At 39.1% G+C, this 15,652-nt stretch overlaps 1 pseudogene across 1 annotated transcript; it reads left to right on the forward strand.

The window, feature by feature from the left end:
- The first annotated feature begins 441 nt into the window (after positions 1–441).
- On the forward strand, positions 442–2,130 carry LOC148689593 (putative acetyltransferase At3g50280 pseudogene; annotated as a pseudogene). The gene has a single exon (XR_015958247.1). The product of XR_015958247.1 is annotated as a putative acetyltransferase At3g50280 pseudogene (transcript).
- The last annotated feature ends 13,522 nt before the right edge of the window (positions 2,131–15,652 follow it).

Raw genomic sequence — 15,652 nt, forward strand, 5'->3', positions numbered from 1 at the left:
CTAATCATTAAACAAAACTTATAACATGGTTTTTTATTAAAACTAAAACTTTTCAAGTCTTTTTCATTAGTTTTTCTAAATTAATATGGTCTAATTATATAAATACACATACATATACATATATATATAGATATTTATACACATTTTGAATCAAATAACATTTTTGTACATGGTAGGTAAATTACTTTTTTTATATGTATTATTACATATATTAGGTTTTTTTTTTTTTTTTTTTTTTTTTTTTTTTTTTTTTTTTTGTGTGTGTGTTGTGTATATATATATTTATATATATGAACTCATAATGCCAGATACATAGAATTAAGCCAACAATTCTCATACTTGAATTAATATGCAATGAGTCTTTTTAACATTAATGTTTTATTTTTCTTTTTCAATAAAAAAATTATGTCGGGTTTTATATGAAAAAAAAATTGAATTTAAGGTGTTAAAGTCATATTTTCAGTTGAAAGTTTTGACTAAGAGGCAGCATGCGGCTCCCGCTGCCCCCTTACAAAGTTTACAAGTTGCCGCCAAGTCAAGTGTGCTCTTTTCAAACAGAATTATTGATCGATGGGACACGTTCGCTGCATCTCCACAACCACTGTTCAACCCACAAGCCAGAACGAGTCCACTCAGAGAATTGAGTTAACTCCATGGGATCTGCAGTTCATCCTATTCGGCTACGCCCAAAAGGGCCTTCTCTTCCACAAACCAAACTCCACTACTTATGACAAGTACCCAAACAAAAGCTTGATCCAACACCTACAAGCCTCCCTCTCCCTCACACTAGACATCTTCTATCCCCTTGCCGGCCGTCTTGCCATCACCGAAAATGAAGACGACAACACCACCTCCTTCTTCGTCAATTGCAATGGCGTCGGAGCCCAATTGATCCATGCTGTTGCTGATGGTGTCACGGTTGCTGATATTCTTGACCCTGTTTTGGTTCCCAGTGACATTGTTCACTCATTCTTTTTTATGAATGGAGTTTTGAACTATGAAGGCGTGTCCAAACCCTTGCTTGCAGTACAATTAACAGAGCTGGTTGATGGCATTTTCATAGGTTTTACCATGAACCACTCTGTCGTTGATGGATCAACATTTTGGCTTTTCTTCAATACTTGGTCAGAAATCTCTCGGCATGCAGAAACTAGTACTGCAAATTGTGGAAAAATTTCGCAACCTCCTCCTATTTTCAGCCGTGAACTTTTTGACGGCATCATTGATTTTCCGGTTCGAATTCCAAACTTTCACAATCAAATCCCGAAAAATAGGTCTTCCACACCACCCGCCGCCCTCCATCAAAGAACATTTAAATTTTCGAAAGAAAAAATTGCTCAACTCAAAGCCAAAGCCAATGCCGAGATGGGCACCACTAAGATCTCATCCCTTCAAGCACTCTTGGCTCATCTTTGGTTGTCCATAATCCGCAACAAACATCTCAACCCCGACCAAGAGACCAAGTATACCTTACAAATAGGCTTAAGACAAAGATTCCAATGGCCGTTACCTGAAGAGTACCTCGGAAATCTGGTTCAGTTTGGCACGGCGACATCCACCGTGAGCAATTTGCTCGAGCATGGACTAGGCTGGGCGGCTTGGGAAATAAACAAGATGATTGCTTCCAAGACAAAAGACGAGGTGAGAAAGTATTTGGAGGAATGGATAGAGAGTCCAAAACTGTTCCAACTGAATAATTTGGCAAGCGATTACTCATTCGAGACGGGAAGCTCACCGCGGTTCAATATGTACGGTAATGACTTTGGTTGGGGAAGGCCTCTGGCAGTTAGAAGTGGCGCATCCAACAAGGCTGAGGGAAAGTTGACAGTGGCTCCTGGGGCAGAAGATGGAAGTATAGAGTTTGAAGCTTGTTTGCCACCTCAGACACTGCAAGATTTGGCCGAGGACGCAGAGTTCATGGCCAGCTTGTCCAAATGAACCTTTTTTTTTTTTTTTTTTTTTTTTTTTTTTTTTGAGCACTTTCAGTTTTCTATTGTTTTTTTCGTTTTCTTTTTAGAGAAAATTAGGGGAGTTCTTGGGGGTTTTTTATTTATTGTGCACGTATTTTATTTTCTGGGTGTTTTTCCATAGGAACGATAATTTACAATTAATTGATTTAAGGATTGCAGAGCTAGCGTCTATTAGCTTAAAGATCATACTAGTGTACACGTAACTAATGTAGAAACGCATACCATGTAGTCATAAACAATTAATTTCATGGTCATAGTCATCTAGATCATGCTCAATAAAGATAGTTGTCAAATCTCATAAATCATCAACAAAAGTTTCATAAGTCAATTTGAAAGAATACTTCAACAAATAAACAACAAGAATTCTAGTGGTAGTGGTTGTGACGGCGGACTCACTGCGCCGATTGCCAACTGTGTTTCTGAGAAAGGGAGAGAGTTGTCGAGAGGGAGAGATCGAAGAGAGGGAAGAGAGACAATGAGGGTTTTCAAAATAAAAACCCTAAATTAAGTTATACTGTTAGGACTAAAGTGAAAGAATTAAGTAAAACTTGAGCCTTACTGGAATGTTCTAACTATCAAACTAATACTTAAACTAATAAATGTTATAACTGAGTCATCGGAGAGCCGTTTTCAGTTTCTTCCGTGCTCACTTGTTCGTAAGTGTGGGCATGGTCCAGTTCAATCCAGCTCACCCTCTAAATCGAAACTGAACTGATTGTTTTTACGATTTCAATTTGGTTCAGTTTTTCTTAATATTGACTATAAGAACCAAATCGGACCAAACCAGACCGATTCTAGTTCGGTTCGATTTCATAGACGGTTTTGGGCCTGAAAGCATATAACTCTTTTTTATTTCTATTGTATTAAGCTTTAAGAAAATAGAGTTACATATAATCAACAACACAAATGTCCGAACTATAGACTTGCATTCAATTAGTCCAAGAAGCAAAAAAATCAAATTCTAAATCAATATACAAACCAAATCACAGCAAATCTTTTTCAAACACCAAATCAAAATGCATAAGATAAAGTCATAATTGTACAACCCAATTCAAAACTTAAAAACTGAAAGATCATAATAAACGCAAAGCAATACTATAAAACCTATGACAAATGGGAATAGCAAGTCCTTGGTTGCAAGCAAGCATTGGCAGTTCCTTCCTTCCTTGGCAGCTGCTAGGACTAAATAGTTTCTGGAGCTCGAGTGCTCGATGTGCCTCCAAGAAAGTACATACCAACATCATACATAGGTTCGGTTTTCATATAAGAATCACTGAGCACTAATACGTTTGTGATTTAACTCCTGAAGCAAAATATGAACATACAAGAATCAAATTTCAGAAACAAGAAAGACACCAATTATTAACATCTCAATTTAAGTACACAATCAAACATTTTGAACATAAAAATGTAAAGCCAGCACACCAGTTATATTGCTCTATTCAATCAACCTTCACCTCAGAGAACTCACTCACCGCAAGCCCATGTCATTATCCATAAGAAATCAACAAGCAAACTCAGAGAGCTGTTAAATAAACCCATAAACACATGCAAATCAATAAGAAAACCCAGAACACATATGTCGTTAACTCACTCACCGCAACCATGCAAATATAAAAAAACTCAGAGTGCCGTTACATAAACCCATACCAATTTGAAACCCAGACCAATTCTGTGACATCCCACATCGCCCAGGAGAGTGATCCTTATATGTATATTCTCATCTCTACCTAGCACGAGGCTTTTTGGGAGCTCACTGGCTTCGGGTTCCATGGGAACTCCGAAGTTAAGCGAGTAGCGCACGAGAGCACTCCCAGGATGGGTGACCCATTGGGAAGTTCTCGTGCGAGTTCCTAGAAACAAAACCGTGAGGGCATGGTCGGGGCCCAAAGCGGACAATATCGTGCTACGGTGGTGGAGCAGGCTAGGGAAGTGGTCACCCCTGGGCCGAGATGTGACAATTTGGTATCAGAGCCTAACCCTGGCCGTGGTGTGCCGACGAGGACGTCAGGCCCCTAGGGGGGTGGATTTTGACATCCCACATCGCCCAGCCCAGGGGAGTGATCCTTATATGTATATTCCCATCTCTACCTAGCACGAGGCCTTTTGGAAGCTTACTGGTTTCGGGAGCGGATAATATCGTGCTACGGTGGTGGAGCAGGCTATGGAAGTGGTCCCCCCCCGGCTGGAATGTGACAATTTGGTATCAGAGCCTAACCCTGGCCGTGGTGTGCCAACGAGGACGTCGGGCCCCTAAGGGGGGGTGGATTTTGACATCCCACATCGCCCAGGGGAGTGATCCTTATATGTATATTCTCATCTCTACCTAGCACGAAGCCTTTTGGAAGCTTACTGGCTTCGGGTTCCATGGGAACTCCGAAGTTAAGCGAGTAGCGCACGAGAGCACTCCCAGGATCGGTGACCCATTGGGAAGTTCTCGTGTGAGTTCTCAGAAACAAAACCATGAATGTGTGGTCGGGGCCCAAAGCAAACAATATCGTGCTACGGTGGTGGAACGGGCCCGGGAAGTGGTCCCCCCTAGGCCAGGATATGACAAATTCCAAATCAATTTGAATAACCCTAATTTGAAAATCCAGTACACACCAGAATAAACCCTAATCAATTTGATAACCCAGCACACACTAGAATAAACCCAGATCAATAAGAAAATCAACAATTCAATTTGAAAACCCATATCAACTTGAATAAGGCTTTTTAACCCAAAATAGTCCTTAGGATTTGCATAAGTCATTACTTTGGTCCCCTACATTGAAAAAAGTGGTCTTTATGTTTGTCCATGGTCAATCATTTTGTCATTTCATGAAAAATCTATGTTAAATGGAAAAGTAAGTGAGGAAGTTGATTGGACAAAAACACCCTCAATTTAACGGAGATTTTTTTTTTTACAGAATGACCAAAATGATGTACGCTAAACAAACTTAGGAACGACTTCTATCGATTTTCAATCTTAAGGATCAAAGTGAGGACTTATGAAAATCTTAGGGACCATTTTATTTGAAAAGCCTTTGAGTAAACCATTATATTAAACTGCCCTAAAATAACATCATACCTTTTGGGGGTGGTGGAGGAAGAGATGCTCTCGAGTCTCAACGAACAGGGTCACGATGAAATGAGTCTGATTGCCTGAGGGTAAGGATTCAATCCGATTTCTAGAGAGAGAAATGAGGAGACTGAAGTTAATGAAACTAAAAAAGAAAGTGAAGAATGATTGAACTTTGCGAGATAGAGGATTTGATTCGACTTTGAGAGAGAAAGAGTAAAAGAGGAGACTGTAGTGAGTGAAATTGAAAGAGAGTGAGGGATGAATGATTTGTCTTCAAGGAAAATATTGTAGCAATGATCCCTCAACTAAAAATCCATGAACATTGGTCTCTTAACTAATCAAAATGTGCAACTATAATCATTTCATCGACTCCATCAAAATTCCATCACAATGAGTCATATTGGAAAGACCATTGCTATAATTGGGTTAAATTTGAGGGAATATTGCACCAATTGGTTTAAAGTTGAGGGACCATTTCTCCAATTAGGTTAAAGTTAAGGGACTATTACTACAATTTCCTCAACTTCGCGAGAGAGTCTGAGTCTATGAGAGGAATAATACTTATCTACTCAAAGGAAGAGTAGGAGTTCCTACTCATATTGTTCATTACTGATTTATAGAACTTTGTGTTTATAATCAGAGCCATTCACATTATAAATTACTCTAGAAAGATTGCCTCTACAAAAATTAATTAAAACTAAGGTTATCTAGTTATCGAATTCTACAAAAACAAATGAATGAAATTGGTAAAAGCATTACGTACGGTCTACGACCTTAGTTCTAATTCATTTTTTGCAAAGATGATCTTTACAATGTAATTCATAATATAAACGGTTCTGATCATAAGCACAAAGTTCTGTGATTCGAACACGATGAATTTTGAGTAGGAGCTCCTACTTATCTGTGAGTAGCCAAACATTGTTCAAAATAAAGTAATGGAAACCTAATAAGAAAGGATTCAGTGTATATGCACCAGGTGAAACCACATAAATCTGGTTGGTTTTAACCAATCATTGGGTGACTCAAGTATGTAAATAATAAACTTAATTAAGGAATTAATTATATCCTCGGTTCGGTTCAGTTTACACCCATTCTTGGTACTACAAAAACTGGGATTGGAATTGGTCTGAGCTAGTCTGGTTTTATTTTTTATTCAATTTTGACTTTTTTAGTCAACACTATTTTTTTCGATTTTTTTTAATACGCTTCAATTCGATTCTCCAATTCGGTAGTTTTTATGCCTATGTCTACATGTTTGTATCGACGAGTACTATAAAAATAAAATACCAAGAAAAATAAAACAAACTTGAGCCAAAAAGTCAACTTAGTAAAACACTTATGCTTTTCAAGGGCATTTGGTCATTTTACACACACGGTAAGTAATATATGATAAAACTAAGAACGAGCTGTAACAAGAGGGGTGCCCAAAGAACATTAATGAGGTCCTTAGGACTTGCCTTGTTTGTAACAACTCTTTGAGTTAGTTTCTGAGTGATCTCTTATCGTATGTACACACAAAAATAAATAAATAAATAAATCTTGGAGTGTCATTAATAGATCCCTTATTATACTTTTTTCTTTCTTTTTGAATAAATGATATTAACTACAACATATTTTTTGTTATTAGATGTAGTCACTTGATGGATAAGAATAACTAAGGAGATAGAAGTGCCCAAAGAAAACTAATGAAAGTTAAACTTTACAATTAGCATGAACTTCATAATTGTTATTCTCTTCTCATTTATTTATTATTTGGAGAAAAAATACAAATAACTATGGAGGCTAAAAGCTTTTGACAATGCAACTGGTGTTTGAGCACTGGTTCACACACCCTTCCATCTTCGTTGAATCTGTCATATTACAATTAATTTGTAGGTAGGTGCCATTTAAGTAGATTAATCGATCAATAAAATAACTAACAAAATTGTTCATCTGGAGAACAAAAATTAATTAAATTTGTATGTCTTAGGTAATACCATCACAAGAATGAACACAAGCATCCATTGAACAACAAAGATTGCAGTAGTAAAGGTTAGCAGAGGGTCCACGAACCAAACAAGTCTTCATGCATTTCCAGGCGCAAGGCAGAAATTTCTTAGGCACGTAAGGAATTCTCTTTTTCATGTCTAAGATGCATAGAAAGTAACAATTAGCGTAACATTTATCAAAACTTGCATATGGTTCTGCAGCAAACAATAGGAAAAACATAATAACCACAACTGCCTTCATATTTTTCTGCCTTTATATTTTTTTTGCCATTTCTTGTATTTGGTTTTCTTGATTTGTTTAAAGAACAACCACATGAGAGTATATATACACATATTAGTCATGTATATCTGGCCTCATTCAATGTACATATTTATGGTCTTTTATATATATGGAAAATAATCTGTAAGAGTTTTTCCTTTTAGAAAAATATTAGCAAGACTAAATTTTTACACTACATTGGTGTACTATCTAATGTGGCAAGTGATGTACATGCCATATCAATTAATGAGTTTATCACATTGAACATTGGTTGTATGCATCATTCGCAACATCACTAATATACTAAATAGATCTCCCTAGCATTACCCTTTCTTTATCTATTGTTGAAATTGGAAAAGACCATTAGCACAATTTATGTTAGGTTAATTACCAAAATAAAATTTTCTAATAATTGTAAGGGTATGAAAACTTGTATTTCAATGAAAAGCGCTTTGGAAATATAGGACTTTCCTCTTCAACTCATGTATCCTATGTTCAAACTTTTTCCTCTCCCTGTATAGTCTATATCAGAGTAGTAATCGCTTGTCATAAAAAAAACGTTACGAACATTTGTCGGACGATAGACAACTATTACTACAGTATTGCACTCTAGTAACACCTATATATCTTATAAAATCCTATTTTAAATGGTCATTAAACTTATATATAAATCCTCTATAATTATATTTATCATACCTAACACATCCCAATAAGGCAATCGATCTATACAAAATTTAACCACAAAAAGTAAATGTACAGATTCTTTTTATCCTGCATTTTCACTCACAATTATTACCGCTTGTCACAGTAGTAAGTAGTATAGTGGAATACAATTATCATACGTATGTTCTAAGACTCATTTAAAAGTACTTTTAAAATAACTAAAAGTGCTTTTAGAAAACATATGATATTTCTCATATGTCCTCATCAATTTTCAGAAAACATATCTGGCCTTTAGACATTAGTAGTACACTTAGCAAATTCTCAACATATCTAAAAGATATTAGTGGTTAATTTGTTTTTAAGGAATTGAGTATATGGTTCTTTACATGCATACACTTTTCTAGAATGATAAGAAAAGTATTGTCATTTAGTATTATAGTCTAATAATATTCATCTTCACTTATAAGTGAGAGGTTTGAAGTCCGAATCTCGTAGATGGCGGGTTTGAAATCAATTTATTTCCCCCTCATTAGTTATTACTATGAAGATATCATTGTAATTTAAAAAGATGAAGAAAGGCATTAATTGAGAGTTGATTGTCATTGACTAATATCCTACAAAACAATATTGAGAAATGTTAAAAGGGGAATTTCTCAAAAGTAAGACTCTTCATAAATTCTTGGTCCCTTTATGTATTTTGCACAATGTTTTATAATGTTGGCATGAGAACTAACGTTAAACTGTGAAGTGACAACTATCCATGAAGAGTTCTGCTTTTGAGATAATCCTCTTAGCATTTCTCAACAATCTTTTTACACATAAATTAATGAGAAGAACAATATTAAATAAAGTCAAACAAATAAGCCAACCCAAAAAAGTATGATATCCAACAGTAAATGCAAAACTAGTATGTGTAGATTTTCTGAGCTAAGCATCACTCATCAACTTTAAAGTTCATACATTTATTGGTAGGTCAATGCTATTGATGCTATGAATTCCAGAAATTTTCTCAGCATTTGATTCACAAAGAGGTTCAAAGAGAAAGAGTAGTAGTGTATTAGAGCCTAAGAAGAAAACGGTTACTGGGAGACTTGTGATTATTGTTGGACTGATGTTGTTGATACTTGTAGCAGTCGAAGGAAAGAAGCTCTATTGGCTTTCAAAGATTGCTACGGGAAATGCTATTCCAAGTGCAATGTGACTAGGCCTCTTTGGTGTGCCTCCCTTTGTGTAGGGAAATGCAAGCATGGAATGTCAATACCGGATAATCTTTGCAATTGTACTTATAGCTGCTCAAAGTTTATGTGTACAATTATGGGCTCTGGTATGAATAAAACTCTTTGTACTCTTATGTTTACAGTTATATTTGCAAATACATTTGCTCATGACTGCATGCACCAAAAACATTCATTTCGTAGCTAGTTTATTGTTTTAGTTCTTTCACAATTCAATATATATTTGCACAATAAAATGATTTATTTATTTTACAGATCCAAAGAAAGTGCAACATTGCGTGATGAACTGCTCGAAGTTGTGCAACAAAAATAAGTACTAGGCTATTATAACAAGCTTTTGTACCAGGCCAAAGAGCCACTCATCAGAATGAAAGACAATTGTCTTTTCTTTTTACCAAATAAAAGCAATTATGTATATGTTTGGTTCCTAATAAAAAAAAAAAAGGTTACTATATGATGTCTAATGTCAATACAGTTATTCAACATTACTATTGTTTCAACATTGTGAAACAAGAACTTTATAGGATACTATTATGGATGCAAATTTCCGTCTTCTTCTTCTTGGACAAAATTGCACCTCCAAAACAAATAACACCTTAGGTCAAGGCCAAGAGCCTCACGCGCCCACGATGAATGTGGGGGGGGGGGAGCTTTGGCCGAAGAACTTCCTATGCCAAAGTTAGAATTTTGAGGGGAAAAGTGTTTGAAGAATTTAGAGAATTTTGCAAGAGAGTTGGAATTGAGTTTTGGAATGAGATAGTATTTATAGAGGTATGGCCGACCCTTTTGGGAGGATGGGGACCGGCCACTTGGATGGTTTTTTGGGTGTGATTCATAATTTGTTAGCTAATTAATAAATTAATTGAGTAATAAATCAATTAATTAGCTAATTAATATAATTTGAAATGAATGATCTGGGGGTTACTTTGTAGAGAAGATTTGATGAGAATGGATGAAATAGGATTTGAATAATTACCTATTTTGAGCACTTTTGACATTGATTGAGTCATGGTTGTCCACTGCTCGCGCATAGGAGTTCCGGTATTTCTTGAGGGTAATTTTGTCCTTTTAACCCTAGAATCCACGTGTCACCTCCATATTTTTCTTGATTATCATTTACTCCACAAATGCCGCCACACCTGTTCGGCTGCTCGCAAGAAATGGCAGCAGGTGTAGAGATTTTCTTGCTTTAGGAAACATAGGATTGTTTCCTATTTTGATGTAGATTCCCTCTTTAATTGGAAATTTGATCCTTGTAGAAGAGGAAAATAAATCACTTCTAAAGTCTATTTAAGTCTACCTTAAGTAGATGATTAAATCAACTTTAGAGAGCAATTTATTCTACCCTACATGAGAGATAAAGCTAAAGGATATTTGTTCCCCCCTCCCCTAGCAATCTTCTATACTTGCTCGTGCAAAGGACTGCCTTTCGTTGCTTTCTTCATCTTCTCCACGCCGCACCGAGGTAAGAAAAATTTAATTTTCCTTGTCTTCTTCTTGGATAGTGCTATCACAGGGCAGCCATCAGGGTGGTGCTGCACATCGGCTGGCAGGGGCCAAGAGTTGACTTGGCACGGGCCGAATAAGTCTTGTGGCGGCTGCTTGGCTGAGCCAGAGCCAAGGGCAGCTTGTGCGGCTAAGGCCGCGGATTGACGCGCTAGGGAGCAGTGCTAGACAAGCCGCATGGTTCATGTCTTTTGGGCTCTTGGACCACAACCGAGCCAGGCTAACAATTGAAAGAAATAAGAAGGTTGCGGGCTTCATGGGCTGCTGAAATGCTAGGCATGCATGCCTCTTGCCTGCTGGTTCGAGAGAAAAAATGAGGGAAAATCTAGTATGGGTTGAGCTCCATTGTTGAGTATCGTGAATTGCATTGGCTACTTAGTCCTCTTCGTCGAGAAAATTATGGGCTGCTCCCGAAAAATGAGGTAAAGAGGATAAAGGCAAATACATTAGCTCATCTGATCGCTGTCATGGGGCTTACTATGAATGAAGGTGGAAAGAAGAGATCTTCCTCGCTTGCTCAAGGGATGCCGGTTGAGAAAAAACTGAAGATTTCCTCCCTCCACTGCTACTGAGGGTCCGCCTGCTGCTAAAAGGCATGTGATTGGCATGAATTCTTCCAATGGGAAGAAAAATAAGGCTGCTAGATCTGAGCATGTGGCGCCTGCCATGTCAAGAATAACTAGTATGATTGCTCAGCGTAGAGGTCCTATCATGCCCCTAGTGCCGAAGTCTGTACTAAGATATTCGTTGAGAGCTAAGTTCGGTTCACCTTTAGAGAGGCTTGCTATTATGAAGAGCGATAAAGTGGACTCTACTACTAAAGTGGCGCCAAGGCCTACTCCCCGTACTATTAAGACTGATTCGTCTGTAGGAAGGAGGAGGCTGCTCGCATTGGTAGTTGTGAGAAATCCACTAAGCCTGCTTCTGGGGAGGCTACTAAGATCTGTGCACTTTTGAAACCAGATCTACTTAAAGACATAGACGATTATGCCAAGTTTGTCAATGGCGTTATAGGGGTTATTTGCCTAAGTTCATTTGCAAAGCATACGACCGAGTATAGGAAGACTTCCCTACTTACCATGATGCAGAAGACGGCTATTCTAGCAGCCGAGTATATGCTCCTTGACAAAAAGGATACCAAGGCTGCCAATGAGGTGGCAAAAGTTGTGGTAGCCGAAACCTATTCTTCTGTCGAGAATATCAAGAGGTTGGAATCTGAGCTCGTTGCTTTAAAGGGGTTTAATACCTCTGCCTCTATTTCTCTGCAGCTTGAAACCGCTCGCCAAGAGATCGTTGACTTGAAAACTAGGCTTGACGTGATCCAAGTTAAGTATAAAAGTGCAGAGAAGGAGATTGGATCTTACATACCTCTAATTCAAGATCTTGAGCTGCCGTTTCTGATCTTTGTTCTGCTGCTTATGCAAAGAATGAAGAGTTGATTGATGCTTATAACCAAGTGATCTACTTCAAGAAGGTTATTGATAAGCATGAACCATAAGTGTTGGAACTTCAAGGTGTACTGAAGATCAACGAAAGTTTGAAGAAATAAGTTGATGAGCTGCAACGCGTCTATGTTGGTCTGGTCGAGGAAAACAAGCAGATGAAGGGTAAGAAAGCTGCGCTCGAGGCTTTGCTTGTTCAGAGTTATGCCGATTTCTACAAGATAAGTTATGTTGATCATCTCTTTGGTAGGCTGTCTGACTTCGAGTTTGCTAGGAAAGACTTCGAAACCTTCTCTATTTCTCCAGGAAACTTAGTTGCCTTTACTTTTGAGGCTTCCATTGGTGAAGTGGTTAAAGAAGGTGGTGCCTAGGTTGGGGTAGCCGAGGATAAAGTGATGGATGGTGCCGCTGCTGAAGGTGTGGCAACCGAGTAGTCGTGGAACGTCCTAGTTACTGAGGAGCAGCCTTCTATGTAGTATTTAGGATTTTATTTGTTTTCCTTGTTGCTTTTGCTTTGCTTGAACTATTTCGGTCTTTACTAGTCGTTTATCAAATTTGTTAAAAAATTTAATAAACTTGCTTCCTTCGCTTTTCTCTATCTTCGCTTCTTTTGTTCATGCCCTAACCTTTAGACTTTATAGACCAGTGGCAGACATTGGTGTAGAACTTTGCAAAGTTGTTAGCCATAGGGTTGGCAGTCGGACGCCTTACTTACACAAGCAGACAAGTCTGCGTGACCATTAGGCTGTTAACCTTGACTTTCTCCAATTTTGTAGGTTGCGTAGCAAGTATCACAACACTTTAGGACTTGGTGTAGGTCGTTCCGCGTTTAACAGAGGTGAAGTTTATCGACTACGTAGCATGTTAGCAGTGGATAAAGCTTCGTATATGGACGCTAGCTTGTTTAACCTTTCACAAGAATGTGCGGTTGTATAAGTCTAGCGTGGCTTTACTGCTCGAAGGGCAAGCCGTAAGCAGTTTCCCGAAAACCATAGGCTACCTTGTGCACTTGGTAGTAGCTTTAGGGTTCCAGGGCAGCCGTCCATAGGGTGTACTGAGTAATGTGCCTCCTCCGTCTCTGAGGCCCGATTCCCCACGGATTAGGCTAAGAGACCCAAAATCCTTCAGTTAGCTAAGCCTTGAAAAAGACCATTGTGGCTACTTCTAGGAATCCTGGCGCAAGCCATTGTGCACTTAGTTATACCAGGGCAGCCCGGCTCATCCACGTCTGGATATTCGGAGTGTAAGTTTATTCTCTCGCCTTGAAGAGCAGACCTATGTGGGTGTCAGGGAATTAGTTTACCTTATCGCACTAGAGAGCAATTAGTTTATCCTCTCACACTGGAGAGTTGACCTAGATAGGTGTTGAGGAATTAGTTTAGCCTCTCACATTGGAGAACATGGTTGGTCCCTTAAGGGGCGTAATTCCTGCGATGAGTCCCTAAGAAGGGTGCAGTCTTATTTTGAAGTGCATGAGTGATCAGTTGTTGTAAGCACGCAACTGAGCCAAGTTGTAGATTACTTCTGAATTCCTCATTGAAAAACGAGTGAAACGAACGAGATCTTAGTTGTAAGGTAGAAACTGCATAAAAATTGGATAGTCCTCGACTTGCGAGGTGGTGCCCGTCGAGCTGCTTGAGTTTTCGAGCTTTGATGTGGCGAAAAGTCATACATGGTACTTCCTCAGAATGTAGGCGTTCCACTGCATTTCAATCTCTTTGTCTTTCATGGTGGCGAGGATGTAATTACCCTTGCCGCCTACTTTGCTGATCTTGTACGGACCTTCTCAGATGGGATCCATCTTTTTGGAGCATTCTTTGCGAGCAGTGATAAAGGTTTTTCTTAGGACTAGATCTCCAGGTTGGAACTACTAGATCTTGGCCCTTTCGTTGTAGCTAGAGAGGAGCTGTTGCTGGTAGGGTGCGATGTGGATGATGGTCTGCTCACGCTTCTCCTCTGTCAGATCTAAGATTGTGGCCATTTCCTTACTGTTTTGCTCAATGCTTGGTAGTAGAGTGCTAATACTTGGCATGATAATGTTAGGATGAATGATTGCTTCCGAACCAAATGCCAAAGAGAAAGAAGTCTCACTGGTTTTGTTTTTTTTTTTTTTTTTTTTTTTTTTTTTTTTTTTTTTTTTTTTTTTTTTGTGGTACTATATGCCCATAGACATCTGGGGAGTTCGTTTGGCCATTTTCCCTTCTTGTCGGATAGGGATCTCTTGAGGCAGTTAAGGATCGTCTTGTTGGATGCTTTAGCCTGCCCATTCCCTTAAGGATATCTAGGTATGGATATGTGCTGCTTGATGCCATACTTTTGGAAGAACTTCGCCAAATCTTTGCCTACGAATTACAGGTCGTTGTTGATGACGATGAAAAAGCAAATAATGTTCCTCCCTATGAAGCATTCTATATTCGCTTGAGTCGCCGTTGTCATGGGCTCTACTTCTAACCATTTGATGAAGTAATCATTTGCCACGATCATCATGCCTCTGCCCCCAGTATCGGGTGATATTGGCTCTACCAAGTCGAATGCCCACTGTATGAACGGCTAAAGACTCATCTGTGGGTGTAGCTCGTTGGCAGATAGTGCTGGTACCGGCTTGTAGCGTTGGCAGCGGTCGTATGTTTGCACTAACTCTTTAGTGTCTGGATGCATGGTAGGCCAGTAGTAACATGCGTTAAGGGCCATCTATGCTAAGGATCGACCTCCGGACTGATTTCCACAAACGCCTTCGTGGATTGAGCTTAGAACCTTTAAGTCGTCCAGAGGCGCTAGGCAACGGAGATGTAGTCTAGTATAGGATCTTCGGACAAGAATGTCATTCCACATATAGTAGCGTGCTACCTTTATTTGGAGTTTTCTAGACTCCAACCTTTCTGTGAGGAGTGTGCCATTGAACAAGTAGTCTATAATAAAACTTTGCCAGTTTGGAGTTGTACTAACCTGTGACATTTTGACTGCCGGTAGTTGGCTTATCTAGATATTCCACCGGGATATAGCGTTTTAAGTTTATGGCCGAAGGCGGAGCCTAAGCCGGCTAGTACGTCCTCGTGGATGTTATCTGCCCGCGAAACTTGAGTGAGGGTGTAAGTCTAAAATGCCTTAAGTTTCTTGCGTACTTTCTTTAAGTATTGTGCCATCCTTAGATGTTTTACCATGTACACCCTAGTAGTTTGGCTGGTGATTAGCTGGGAATCGGAATGAATTGCAAGCTTTTTCACTGCCAAGTTTTTTTTTCCATTCGGAGGCCTGCTAGTAGGGCTTCGTACTCTGCTTCGTTGTTGGATGCCTTGAAGCCTAGAGTAATCGTCTGCCCAAACATCAAACCGTCTGGGGTGACAAGAACCATGCTTGCTCCTGAGCCTTTGTAGTTGGATGCGCCGTCGACGTGCAAATGCCAAGAGTCTCCATCAGGCGAAGTAGGCGTGGCTAGGGCATGCTTGGCTGCCTTCAGAGCATCGTTGCGTCGCTTTATTGCGTTGCCTAGGCTAGACGTGAAAGCACGGTAGGAAGCCGTGGAAC

This window comes from Pyrus communis, chromosome 17 (genome assembly GCF_041283825.1).
Source record: "Pyrus communis isolate YQ-2024b chromosome 17, ASM4128382v1, whole genome shotgun sequence".
NCBI classification, from domain to species: Eukaryota; Viridiplantae; Streptophyta; class Magnoliopsida; order Rosales; family Rosaceae; genus Pyrus; species Pyrus communis.